This window comes from Carcharodon carcharias, chromosome 5, assembly GCF_017639515.1.
Source record: "Carcharodon carcharias isolate sCarCar2 chromosome 5, sCarCar2.pri, whole genome shotgun sequence".
Lineage (NCBI taxonomy): Eukaryota > Metazoa > Chordata > Chondrichthyes > Lamniformes > Lamnidae > Carcharodon > Carcharodon carcharias.
Genome location: NC_054471.1, coordinates 125,327,280 through 125,338,290, shown reverse-complemented (window position 1 = coordinate 125,338,290; position 11,011 = coordinate 125,327,280). Strand labels below are relative to the sequence as shown.

At 38.7% G+C, this 11,011-nt stretch overlaps 1 non-coding gene across 1 annotated transcript; it reads right to left on the bottom strand.

Annotated features, from left to right (window-relative positions):
* Positions 1–9,964: 9,964 nt before the first annotated feature.
* On the bottom strand, positions 9,965–10,036 carry trnae-cuc. The gene has a single exon. It is a non-coding gene; the product is annotated as a tRNA-Glu (tRNA).
* Between the last annotated feature and the right edge of the window lie 975 nt (positions 10,037–11,011).

Here is an 11,011-nt window from a genome sequence, read left to right as displayed (position 1 = left end):
TCTCCCTGAAGAAGTTTATCTCCAATTGACACCCTTTGCAGCCGAGCGAGCAGAAAAGAAGAGCCTTCTCATGTCGTTAGCAAGTCGACCACAACCCAATAGAGGAGTAGAGGAGTGAAACAACTCTCGCTGATTTTGGAAGCATCTCGCTTGTAGCGCCGTCTCTTGCAATTGCAGTATTCCTTCTATAAATTAGAGGCGAAGGGGTTTTTTTGGATGCAAAGTACACTTTTCTCTTGTGAGACTTCCTACCGCCTCACGAACATTGTGACTGATGTTTGGTGGAACAATGGAATAATTCAAATTGAGCTAAGTCGGAAGCTCCTGGCCACTACTATTCTCTCGTGGGATTTTCGAGAGTTTTCTTGTAAAATGGGGAACTTAAACAGTCAATCACCGCCAAAAGCGAACGGATGGGGCACCTGCAGGAAACAAACCGAAACTTAGCGATCGACGGGTTACTCCTACAGTCGTACATACATTCCCGTAGCATCAAAAACAGCACTAATACCGAATAAGCATTCTCACACCGCTGTGCCTCTCGTTTTGAATGTTGAACAGATGTTGACGTTTATTTGGTTTGGAAATGGTCAACAGTAACCTGGACACCGATCCCATTGCAAGAAGTACATTTAGTTGGGGCATACATGGCAATATTTTTGCAACTGTATTTTCTCGCTGGATTAGACAAGGGCTCATCTTTAAAGTTCGGGGCTGAATTAGACACTCCATACAATGCAACGGAATGTTTGGTCCAATTTATGTATTATAAAACTAAAGAGCAAAGCAACATTTACTGCACCCGTTGTTAACTTCTTTGATCACTTGTCCATTGCGCATATTTTACTTATCCAAATCCATAATCTGTTTGCCCCGATTCTAAATATGCAACCTTATTAATTAAAGATTAACAAAACTGAAAATAGAGTGAGCAGAATTCTATTTGTGCTTCTTCAGATGTACCACACGCAGTTAGAATGGCAACCTCCCACTTTGGTTTAAAATATGACCTGTACAGCTATCATTCCTGGAAATTAATACAACTCCATATCTTTGTCAGATTACAATCTATGTCCATTTTAATGATTATGAATATCACTCCTATTAAAGGGAGGTGTTGGCAGAGTGCTATTGTCATTGGACTGGTTATCCAGAGACTCAGGGTCATGCTCTGGGGACCTGGGTTTGAGTCCCACCATGGCAGATGGTGGAATTTTGATAATGATCATGAAACCATTGCTGATTGTCATGGACTATTGTTCTTTAGGGAAGGAAATCTCCTGTCCTTACCTTGTCTGCCCTACATATGACTCCAGACCCATAGGATGTGGTTGACTCTCAAATATCCTCTGGACAAAGGCAATTAGGGGTGGGCAATAAATGTTGGCCCAGCCAGTGACTCCCACATCACATGAACCAAAAAAAAGCTCTGTGCATTCTGATATACTTTATATACCATGTCCTCTATACCATCATCTCACATGGATAAGGAAACAGGAGCAATGTCATGCCACATGATTCTCATTAATTTTATGTATTGTCCTTTTTTGTCCTTTATAATGCAGTTTCTTAAAGTACATTAAGTGATCTGTTGTCCTAATTCTTTCAGCCTTAAATCTTAAAGTTAATACAATGGTATCAGGAATCTCAAATGTGCTTCACCACCTTTGGAATTTTTCCAGTGCTCTTTTATTCTAATTATCTGCTTTGGATGTAACATATGAGATAATTCCTCCATCATTGCCCCCCCCCCCCCCCAAGTGGCTCTTCTAAATAATATCATACACATATGTGCAATGAAGAGAATGACAATTAGTCATACATATGTATTCAGCAGTGAAATTGTCACTTCATGACAGGAAAACAAAAGACCAAAATGTGGATTTTTAAATGTTGCTGTTGATATACTAAGCCAAATAGAATTCTGCCAATAAATTTGCTTTTGTTGCATTTTGGTTTCACCTTCCAAACGTTTGTGTGCTTAGAATACTTGTATTAATGCTAGATTAATAAAAGTTCTCAACTATTGCTGCAGGGTAATTCTTTTGGAGAAGGGGTTCCCCTAATTCTTTAAGTGAAACATGGAAGTTATTATTAAAATATTAATTATTAGATGATTGCACAGTGAACTGGTAAATGTTGTCACACAATAATTCTTAAATAAGCTGAAGTCACACTATTTGCTTTTTGAAATGACATAACATCTGGTTGACAAGGGAGCTATGCAAAAACAAGCAGACACTGTGAAATTACATGTCCAGTTAAGCTTAACTTGGAACTAACAGGCCAGAGTTTATGCCGAGGGCATTTTTTCTGGATCAAATAAATTCTATCTGCAGCCAACTCTAGTTCTCCATGGCAAGCAATCCATAGTTAATACTGGGCCCTAGACATCAGGCAAAGTACTTGATGAAATAGAATTATCCAGAGCTGAAGGCTGAGGTCTGCCATAATTCTAGAAAATTATTTTTTAATGTGTCAATGCTTTGAGGTTTGTGTGTGGAAGACAGTTTGTAATGAGAAAAAGCTTGTACAAGAAGTTTCCTAGATGTGCAAGTACAATCTTAGATCATCCCCAAGGTGATTTTTATTCAGTTACATTCCCACTGTCACTAATCTGTTGCTAAATATACTGGCCCAAGGCTAAGCAAATGACATTTAATTTTGAGCTCTGTCCCAAATGCAACTTATTCGCTCAGTTAAGTAAAATGGAAAATATGAGGTGAGAATATGTTTGTTCATAAGATCAGAAATTAGTACTTGTGTATAGATGAAACACTGTAGTTAATATGTTGCACTTGAATTCTCTGCTGTGTGGAGGAGACAGTGGTAATTAATAAGTTTACTGTATGCAGGAGATGATACAATACAAGATGACACTTTTTGCTTATTTACCTGCATTCTGTAACCCATTATGCATTAAATGTTTATAAATATACACTGGTTTTACAAAAAATGTGCTGCTTATTGAACATCCTCTGTACTACTTTAAGAAACATAACCTAATTGATACTAATTGGTTTTAGGTACTGATTAACAATCTGTAATCTCTTTGTAAATGTCAGTTTTAAATCATCAAAAAGAAAATAAGATCTAATTTTTTAAAAGTCACATTTGACTATAGTTAGATGGCTACACTGAATAGTGGAAATGAAGTATGAATATTTATTGTAAGATCAAGACTTTAGCCTGAGACAATTTTTCACATGAGGCATGTTCTAATTGTGCCACTATGTTGCTTCCTTTGGTATATACCCATTGTAGATATCAAATATGTGAACAGCAAAGGCACCTTTACTGACTCTGAAGTATGAGACATGCAACCTCTGCGTATTGTTCTCCCCTGTTTGCTTTATTTGGTGTTAGCGTTCCAATCAAGCCTCTCTGGACACTGTAGAATTCTTTCCCTTTGCAGAAAGGAAGGGATTCAGCTATGGAGATTTAGATTTAAGTGAAATGGGGATATGCAAGTAGCTTGTTGCTCCCATGAACCATGATGCCAAGGTTCCTCAATGTTGTTTTGTAGGGTTTCATTTGCCAATAGGGGAAGACATTTTCCCACAAGAATGAATAAAAATTTGAAGCCAGCTTGTGCATCTCTGAATAGCTGACTGAATACTAGCATTGGCAAGGATGAAGTCAGATTTAACAAGGAATGAGACTAATAGAAAAAAAAACCATTTAAAATGGGAGGAAGTATAGCTAGCTTCAGCAGGCTTTAATTAAAAACAAGATACTGTGGATGCTGGAAATCTGAATAAAAACAAAGTGCTGGAAATACCCAACAGGTCTGGCAACAGCTGTTAATGTTTCGAGTTGAATATGACTCTTCTTCTTCAGCAGTCCTGAACAACTTTGAAAAGAGTCACAAATAGAGCAGCATAGGAGGACAAATTGGCCAAGAAATTGGATCACATCTGAATCAGTACAATGATGGTGCAGCACATATTGAAGGTGCCTGATGAGACTGGCAGCTGGAACACAGCAACTTCATGTGGTGCATGAACTTAATTTCATATAAGTTCATGCACTAACTTCTAACTAGGTTGGTATTTCAATGTGGAACTAACTCACAATGCATTTAACCAATGTCTACAACTCTTGGCACATTGACATCTTTAAAAAAAACTTTACCCACAAAGTGGCCAGTTAAGATTTGTTTTTATAAAGCAAAATTATATGAGTATTTCTTTATTGAGTCTGACTGTTCTCAGTTAAGGATTGAACAGTGGGCTGCAATGATTTGATATTTTCATACAATGCTAGGGTAAGCATTGCTACTACAAGCTAAGTAAGAAAATTTTAACCTACTTTCCAGATGGAAATTTCTTCCAGCACTTGAAGAAATTGACCAGCAACTTAATGTGTGCATATTAATGCATACATTATGGTGAAGATCCTAGAAACAGATTTTCTTTCCTTTTCTGTCTGGGCATGTCAGGCAGACTGCACATCAGAGTACATGTCACCTGACCTACCCAGAACTCATCGTAGTTTCAGGTTGAGCTTATTCGCTAGGGCCAGTGTACCTGAGATATCGGCCTTTCTGTTGGCAGGATGTTGCACCTGGCAAATATGGAAGGGTGTACATGTTGGAACTGAACTGAGCCAACAACCAATCTGTAGTTCAAGAATCGCAGTCATGACAAAAGGAATCAAAGCAAACTGCTATGAGCTGAAATGCTTTGATGTAAAAATTTTTACCCATAAAATATGAGAATTTTCTTGTTTAAATAACAGAACTGATCTAAGGCTAAAAGCCGAAACAAGAAAATATATATCTCCTGCAAATAATTTAAACAAACCCAATTTGGCTTGGAAGTACTCAAATAGAATTTCCTGCATCTCTCCAAAAAAATGGAAACTAGATTAACACCAAAATACCATATGATACTTAAGCTTATATGTAGGCAGGTCAAGATGCCCACATGAAAGTACTCTGGAGCAAATATTAAATCTGAGTGGCTCCAAAGTGGCTGTAAAATTTATACTGGAGTCAAACTGTTACCTGCTTGGCTTTAGATATAATTTAGGTGGTTCACATGTAACTCTGGTGAACAGGCTATGACTCCTGGCTTGTTACTTGGTTCCTGTTTACATGTCTGCTTTCTTTCATTAGCTTCCATATGCAGAGCCTGTTTTCAGAGCAATATAGTCTGACCTTGTGACTGCTGCAGAAATAAATGCTTGGTTTTCTTTAGACTTGAGCTGGCCAAGGAATCAGGTCCTTGAATGACTAAACTAGTAAAAGCATCACAATGACAGGACTGCCTGCAATAACTGATGCAAATCATACCAACAATAGCGTGCTAAGCATTTAATTCATTTTTATTCCAGATTGTCAAGGAACATCCCAATTCTGTTAGTTGAACAGGAATCAAATTATCCAGCACTAGACGCTAAAGAATTGGACAAACCCCTACCACCTCAAACTAGACCCTGAGGTACAATTATAAAAATAATATTGTACTTAACATTGAGTTCGACAACTTCAGACCATGAACTCGCTCCTCTATCTTCATGCCCCTTTTTAATCCCTTTTCAAAAATGTTTTTTTATTTTTTATTTACTTATCTTCATTTTCATTCATTCATTCATTCATTGTTTTATCCCTTTTTAAAACCCCTTTTTTATCCTTTTCCCCCTACCATTGCCCCCTCCGCCACACTCCCCCCACCCTAAGGGCCATCTGTCACTTATTCTATATTGTTCTTTTACAGAGTGCTGACCCTTGTTCTGCTATTAACACATTCTACTCTCTTACCTTTATGCCACTATCAGCACTACCATTAACACTCCCTTTGTCTTGTGGCCATGATAACTTTATCAATATCTCCCTAGCCACCCACCTATCGCTGACCTTCTATACTGCTTTACTTGCTCCACCTCACCAAACAGTAAATACATTTCATCACATTTATACATCTGTTTAGCTCTGAAGAAGAGTTGTGCTGACTTGAAACGTTAACTCTGTTTCTCTCTCCACAGATGCTATCAGACTTGCTGAGTTTTTCCAGTATTTTCTGTTTTTATTTTATGCTGTATTTTTAGATATATCTTTGGTGTAATGTACATGACTACATTACCCCAAAATGATTATTAGGTTTCTTACAGTTTTGTTATTGTTCAGACAATCATGAGTCTTTTAATCAGGAGCTTTTTACATAAAAAGTAATGTTTTCCAGCTTAAGTTTTCAAAACAACTTTCACACCAAAGGATAGAATGTCATTATATCACCCCTTTCCATTATCATGAATCATGCAAATAAAAAAAAATTGTAAAAGGAATAAATGATTAATGACATCATAACGAAGGCTTCATATCATACAACAGTAAAATACACAGATTAATTTTGAATGACTTCTTTATCATGTACAATTCTAATATACAAAGGTCCCAAAAATCTGGTGGGACTGCACTTTTAGTGTAAGTCCTGAGGGACACCCACCCTGAATCTTAGCTGTCCCTACCAAAGTTCATTCGATTCCCTAAAACTGTATGTGCCTGACCACAGTGGACACATCTGGAGTGGCTGACTTTACAGCAAGTTAGAATAAAATCATAGAGCTCTTACAGCTAAGAAGCAGGTCATTTGACACAGCAAGACCATGCCAACTCTTTCCAACAACAATTCAGCTATTCCCACTCCTCCACCCTTTCCCCATAGCCCTGCAATTTTTTCTCTTCAGTTGCTTATCCAATTCCCTTTAAAGCCTTGGTTGAATCTGCCTCCACCACAGTCTCAGGCATTGCATTCCAGATTCTAATTACTCATTATGTGAAAAAGCTTTTCCTTATGCAGGTGTTGGTTCTTTTATCAATCATCTTGAATTTATGTCCTCTGGCTCTCAACCCTTTTGCCAATGGGAACACTTTTTCTACCTACTCTGTCGAGACCCCTCTTGATTTTTAAGCTTCTATCAATCTTCTTTTTCGAGAACAACCCCAGTTTCTCCAATCTATCCACGTGACTGACATCCCTCATCCCTGGAACCATTCTGGTAGATCTTTTTTCTCTAAAGCCTTTACATTCCTCCTAAGTTGCGGTGCCCAGAATTAGACACAATACTGCAGTTAAGGTTGAACCAGAGTTTTATAAAAGGTTCGTCATAACTTCCTTGCTTTCATGCTGTATGCCTCTCTTTATAAAGCCTAAGGTCCCCTATGCCTTTAAAACCTACCCTGTCATCACCTTCAACAATTTGTGCACATATAACCCCAGGTGTTTCTGTTCCTGCGCTTCCTAAATAAAGAATTATACCTTTAATTTATTAACACTTCTCGTTCTTCCAACCAAAAGGAATTACTTCACACTTCTATGCAATAAATTTCATGTGTCTGCCCATTTTATCAGTCCATCAAGCATTTGGCCTTGCTGGGGATGTGGGGATCATCAGAAGCCCCCTAGAAACAAAGTATAGTTGATTTCCATGACATCATTAAGGACAAAGGGGTCTAAATCACAATCCAACCTGCACCTCCAGGAGGTTCCCACATCTGATGCTGGATTGGCTGGTTTACTGGATCTCACTATGTGCCTATGTCAACCATTACTCTGGAATCCAAATGAAGGAAATATTTTTAATTTTAACTGTCAAGAAATCTCAGTACAGTCACAAATACAGAAATGATACTGAAAAGAGATAGAGATTAAGATGAAGCAGAGAAATTGTGCTTATGATAGAAGTCAGGTGGATAATACAATTGAGGGCCAGATTGAACATAAAAAGTTTAGAACAAAAACAAAAATACCTGGAAAAACTCAGCAGGTCTGAAAGCATCTGCGGAGAGGAATACAGTTAACATTTCGAGTCCAAATGACTCTTCATCAGAACTAAGGAAAAATAGAAAAGTGGTGAAATATAAGCTGGTTTAAAGGGGCGGGGTGGGGGGGGGGGGGGTGGGTTGGGACAGGTAGAGCTGGATAGAGGGCCAGTGATAGGTGGAGATTGCCAAAAGATGTCATAGACAAAAGGACAAAGAGGTGTTGACGGTGGTGATATTAGCTAAGAAATGTGCTAACGGGGACATTAAGGGTAGAAAGCAGGACAAGCAAAGGACAGATAGCCCTACTGGGGGTGGGAATCGAAATAAGCTAAAAGATAGAGATAAAACAATGGATGGAAATACATTTAAAATAATGGAAATAGGTGGGAAAAGAAAAATATATATAAATTATTGGTAAAGGGGGATCGGAAAGGGGGTGGGGATGAAGGAGAGAGTTCAAGATCTAAAGTTGTTGAACTCAATATTCAGTCTGGAAGGCTGTAAAGTACCTAGTCAGAAGATGAGGTGCTGTTCCTCCAGGTTGAACAGCACCTCATCTTCCGACTAGGAGCATAGAGTACAAGAGCAGGGAGGTTATGATGAACTTATATAATACACTGTTTAGACCTCAGCTGGAGTATTGTGTACAGTTCTGGGCACCACGCTATAGGAAGGATGTGAACGCATTGGAGAGAGCGCAGAAGAGGTTTACGAGAATGGTTCCAGAGATGAGACACTTAAGTTATGAGGAAAGACTGGGGAAGTTGGGATTGTTTTCCTTGGAGAGAAGAAGACTGAGAGGAGACTTGACAGAAGTTTTCAAAATGAGGGGCCTGGACAGAGTAGATAGGGAGAAACTGTTCCCACTTGTAAGTTGATCGAGAACCAAAGGGCACAGTTTTAAAGTGTTTTGCAAAAGAAGCAAATGTGAGGTGAGAAAAAACTTTTTCACACAGCAAGTAGTTAGGGTTTGGAATGCACTGCCTGGAAGGTAGACAGGTTCAAATGAAGCATTCAAGAGGGCATTGGATGATTTTCTAAACAGAAACAATATGTAGGGTTACAGGGAAAAGGCAGGAAATTGGCACTAAGTTAAAATGCTCAGAGAGCCAGTGCAGACATGATGGGCCTAATGGCCTTCTTCTACACCATAACAATTCTGTGATTCTGCGAAGATGGTTAGGATCTTAGCTACCTGAGAGTATGGTGGAGGCAGGGTCAATTGAGGCTTTCAAAAGGAAATTGAATCATTATCTGAAAAGATAGGACTACAGAGAAAAGGCAGGGCAGTAGTACTAGGTGAATTGCTCCTTAAGAGGGCCAGCACAGACACAATGGGTTGAATAGCCTCCTTCTGCAGTGATTCTATGAATCCAGCTGTTCTCATTTTATTATAATATGAAGCAGAAATAAAAGCGGTGGTGGGTAGGGAAAGAAGTAGCTTGTTGCAAATGAATGTAAAAAATAACTAAAAATATGCAAGTTACTACACAATTGATAAGCAAAAATAACACAATGACAGACAACTAATGGGAAGAGGGGTAAAAGACAAACATAATAAATTAACAAAAACAGAATTACCTGGAAAAACTCAGCAGGTCTGGCAGCATCGGCGGAGAAGAAAAGAGTTGACGTTTCGAGTCCTCATGACCCTTCGACAGATTCTGTTGAAGGGTCATGAGGACTCGAAACGTCAACTCTTTTCTTCTCCGCCGATGCTGCCAGACCTGCTGAGTTTTTCCAGGTAATTCTGTTTTTGTTTTGGATTTCCAGCATCCGCAGTTTTTTTGTTTTTATAGTAAATTAACATTTGGAATTTGCAGGAAATGCCAGCAAAATGTTTGCTTTGATTAGCATCAGCATTATATGGCGGCACAAAGTGCTGATACATGAACTGTCCACTTGAATAATCGCTTGTAGTTTAGTGCAATTCGTATTTTTTGCTCTGTTTTAACCGCCGACTCATTCTAACAATGGCAAATTACATGTGTATGGACTGTGTAGTGGAGATTGTGGAGAAATGCAAAATGAGGTAGTGATTTCCACTAACAGTAGGCAGAAGAACAAGTTCACTAGATTTCCAAGAAAAATTAATGTTGCACATATATTTAAATAGTCGTTTCAAAAAAAAACAATTATCGTTTAAAACGTGGCATTTAAAAAAAAAATTAGCAGCTGAACAAACGAAAAATACTATTCCCTGACCGGGAATCGAACCCGGGCCGCGGCGGTGAGAGCGCCGAATCCTAACCACTAGACCACCAGGGAACTCGAGGAAATCCATCACCAAAGGCTCTATAAATAATGTGACAATGTGCACTTACAGCCCCCAAAATCATTTTTTATGTCTACCTACAGCTTCTTTTAACGTTGCCCCCATGGCGCTGCTAACTCTACATGGAAGTGTTAATCCTTGCGTCTCAAACACCGACTCTAAGAATCTGGCGGCGGCCCCAGAGTCCGCGGTCTATTACTAGGAAGTTTCTTGCCGCTTATAAAAAAGAACTGGCAGATTTTCTTTCTATCTGTCGCAGTGTTGTAAGAATCTGCAGCTCATACGTTGTGCACAGACAAGCTGCCATTCATTTCATTCTGGACAATTACAATTTTCTTCGCCCCACTTCTCCAATAATTCAAAACTGTATACGTTACACTTTTGAATAAGCTTCCACAAAACAGGATAGAAGCGATTAAGAGCCCAGTCACAAACCTTCCAAAGCCCAATAATTATTTTTATTCTCCTGCCTTGTTGCATCAGGACAGGGTGGGCTACATATTTCATTTGTACACTGTTAAATCCTGCCCCCTTCTGGTGATTTTTTAGGGCGTACGTGTTGTGCTCTGCATTTTCTTACATTAAAATTGTGCATTTTACTTAACTTTAAAAACACTTTTTACTTCATAGTAAATGTACCTGTCTTTCTGATTCCCCAAAGCCTGTCAATAACAATGATTTATATTTATATAGCACCTCTAACGTAATGAAATGTCCCAAGGCACGTCACAGGAGTATTATAAAACAAAGTGTTCCGACGTCATGGCACACTCGCGCGATACTTCAGAATCATGCCTGCCGATAATTAGGGAAATTAAGCCCATTAACGGTGCAATTAACAGATTTTTTTTATTGCCCATCCAAAGTTATGGTTGGCAGGCAGGCAAATCGAACAGAAGCCTTGGCATTTTTCATGAAACCTCATCCATGGGCAGGGTGAGGTTTCCGTGATAAATTAAAATTAAAAT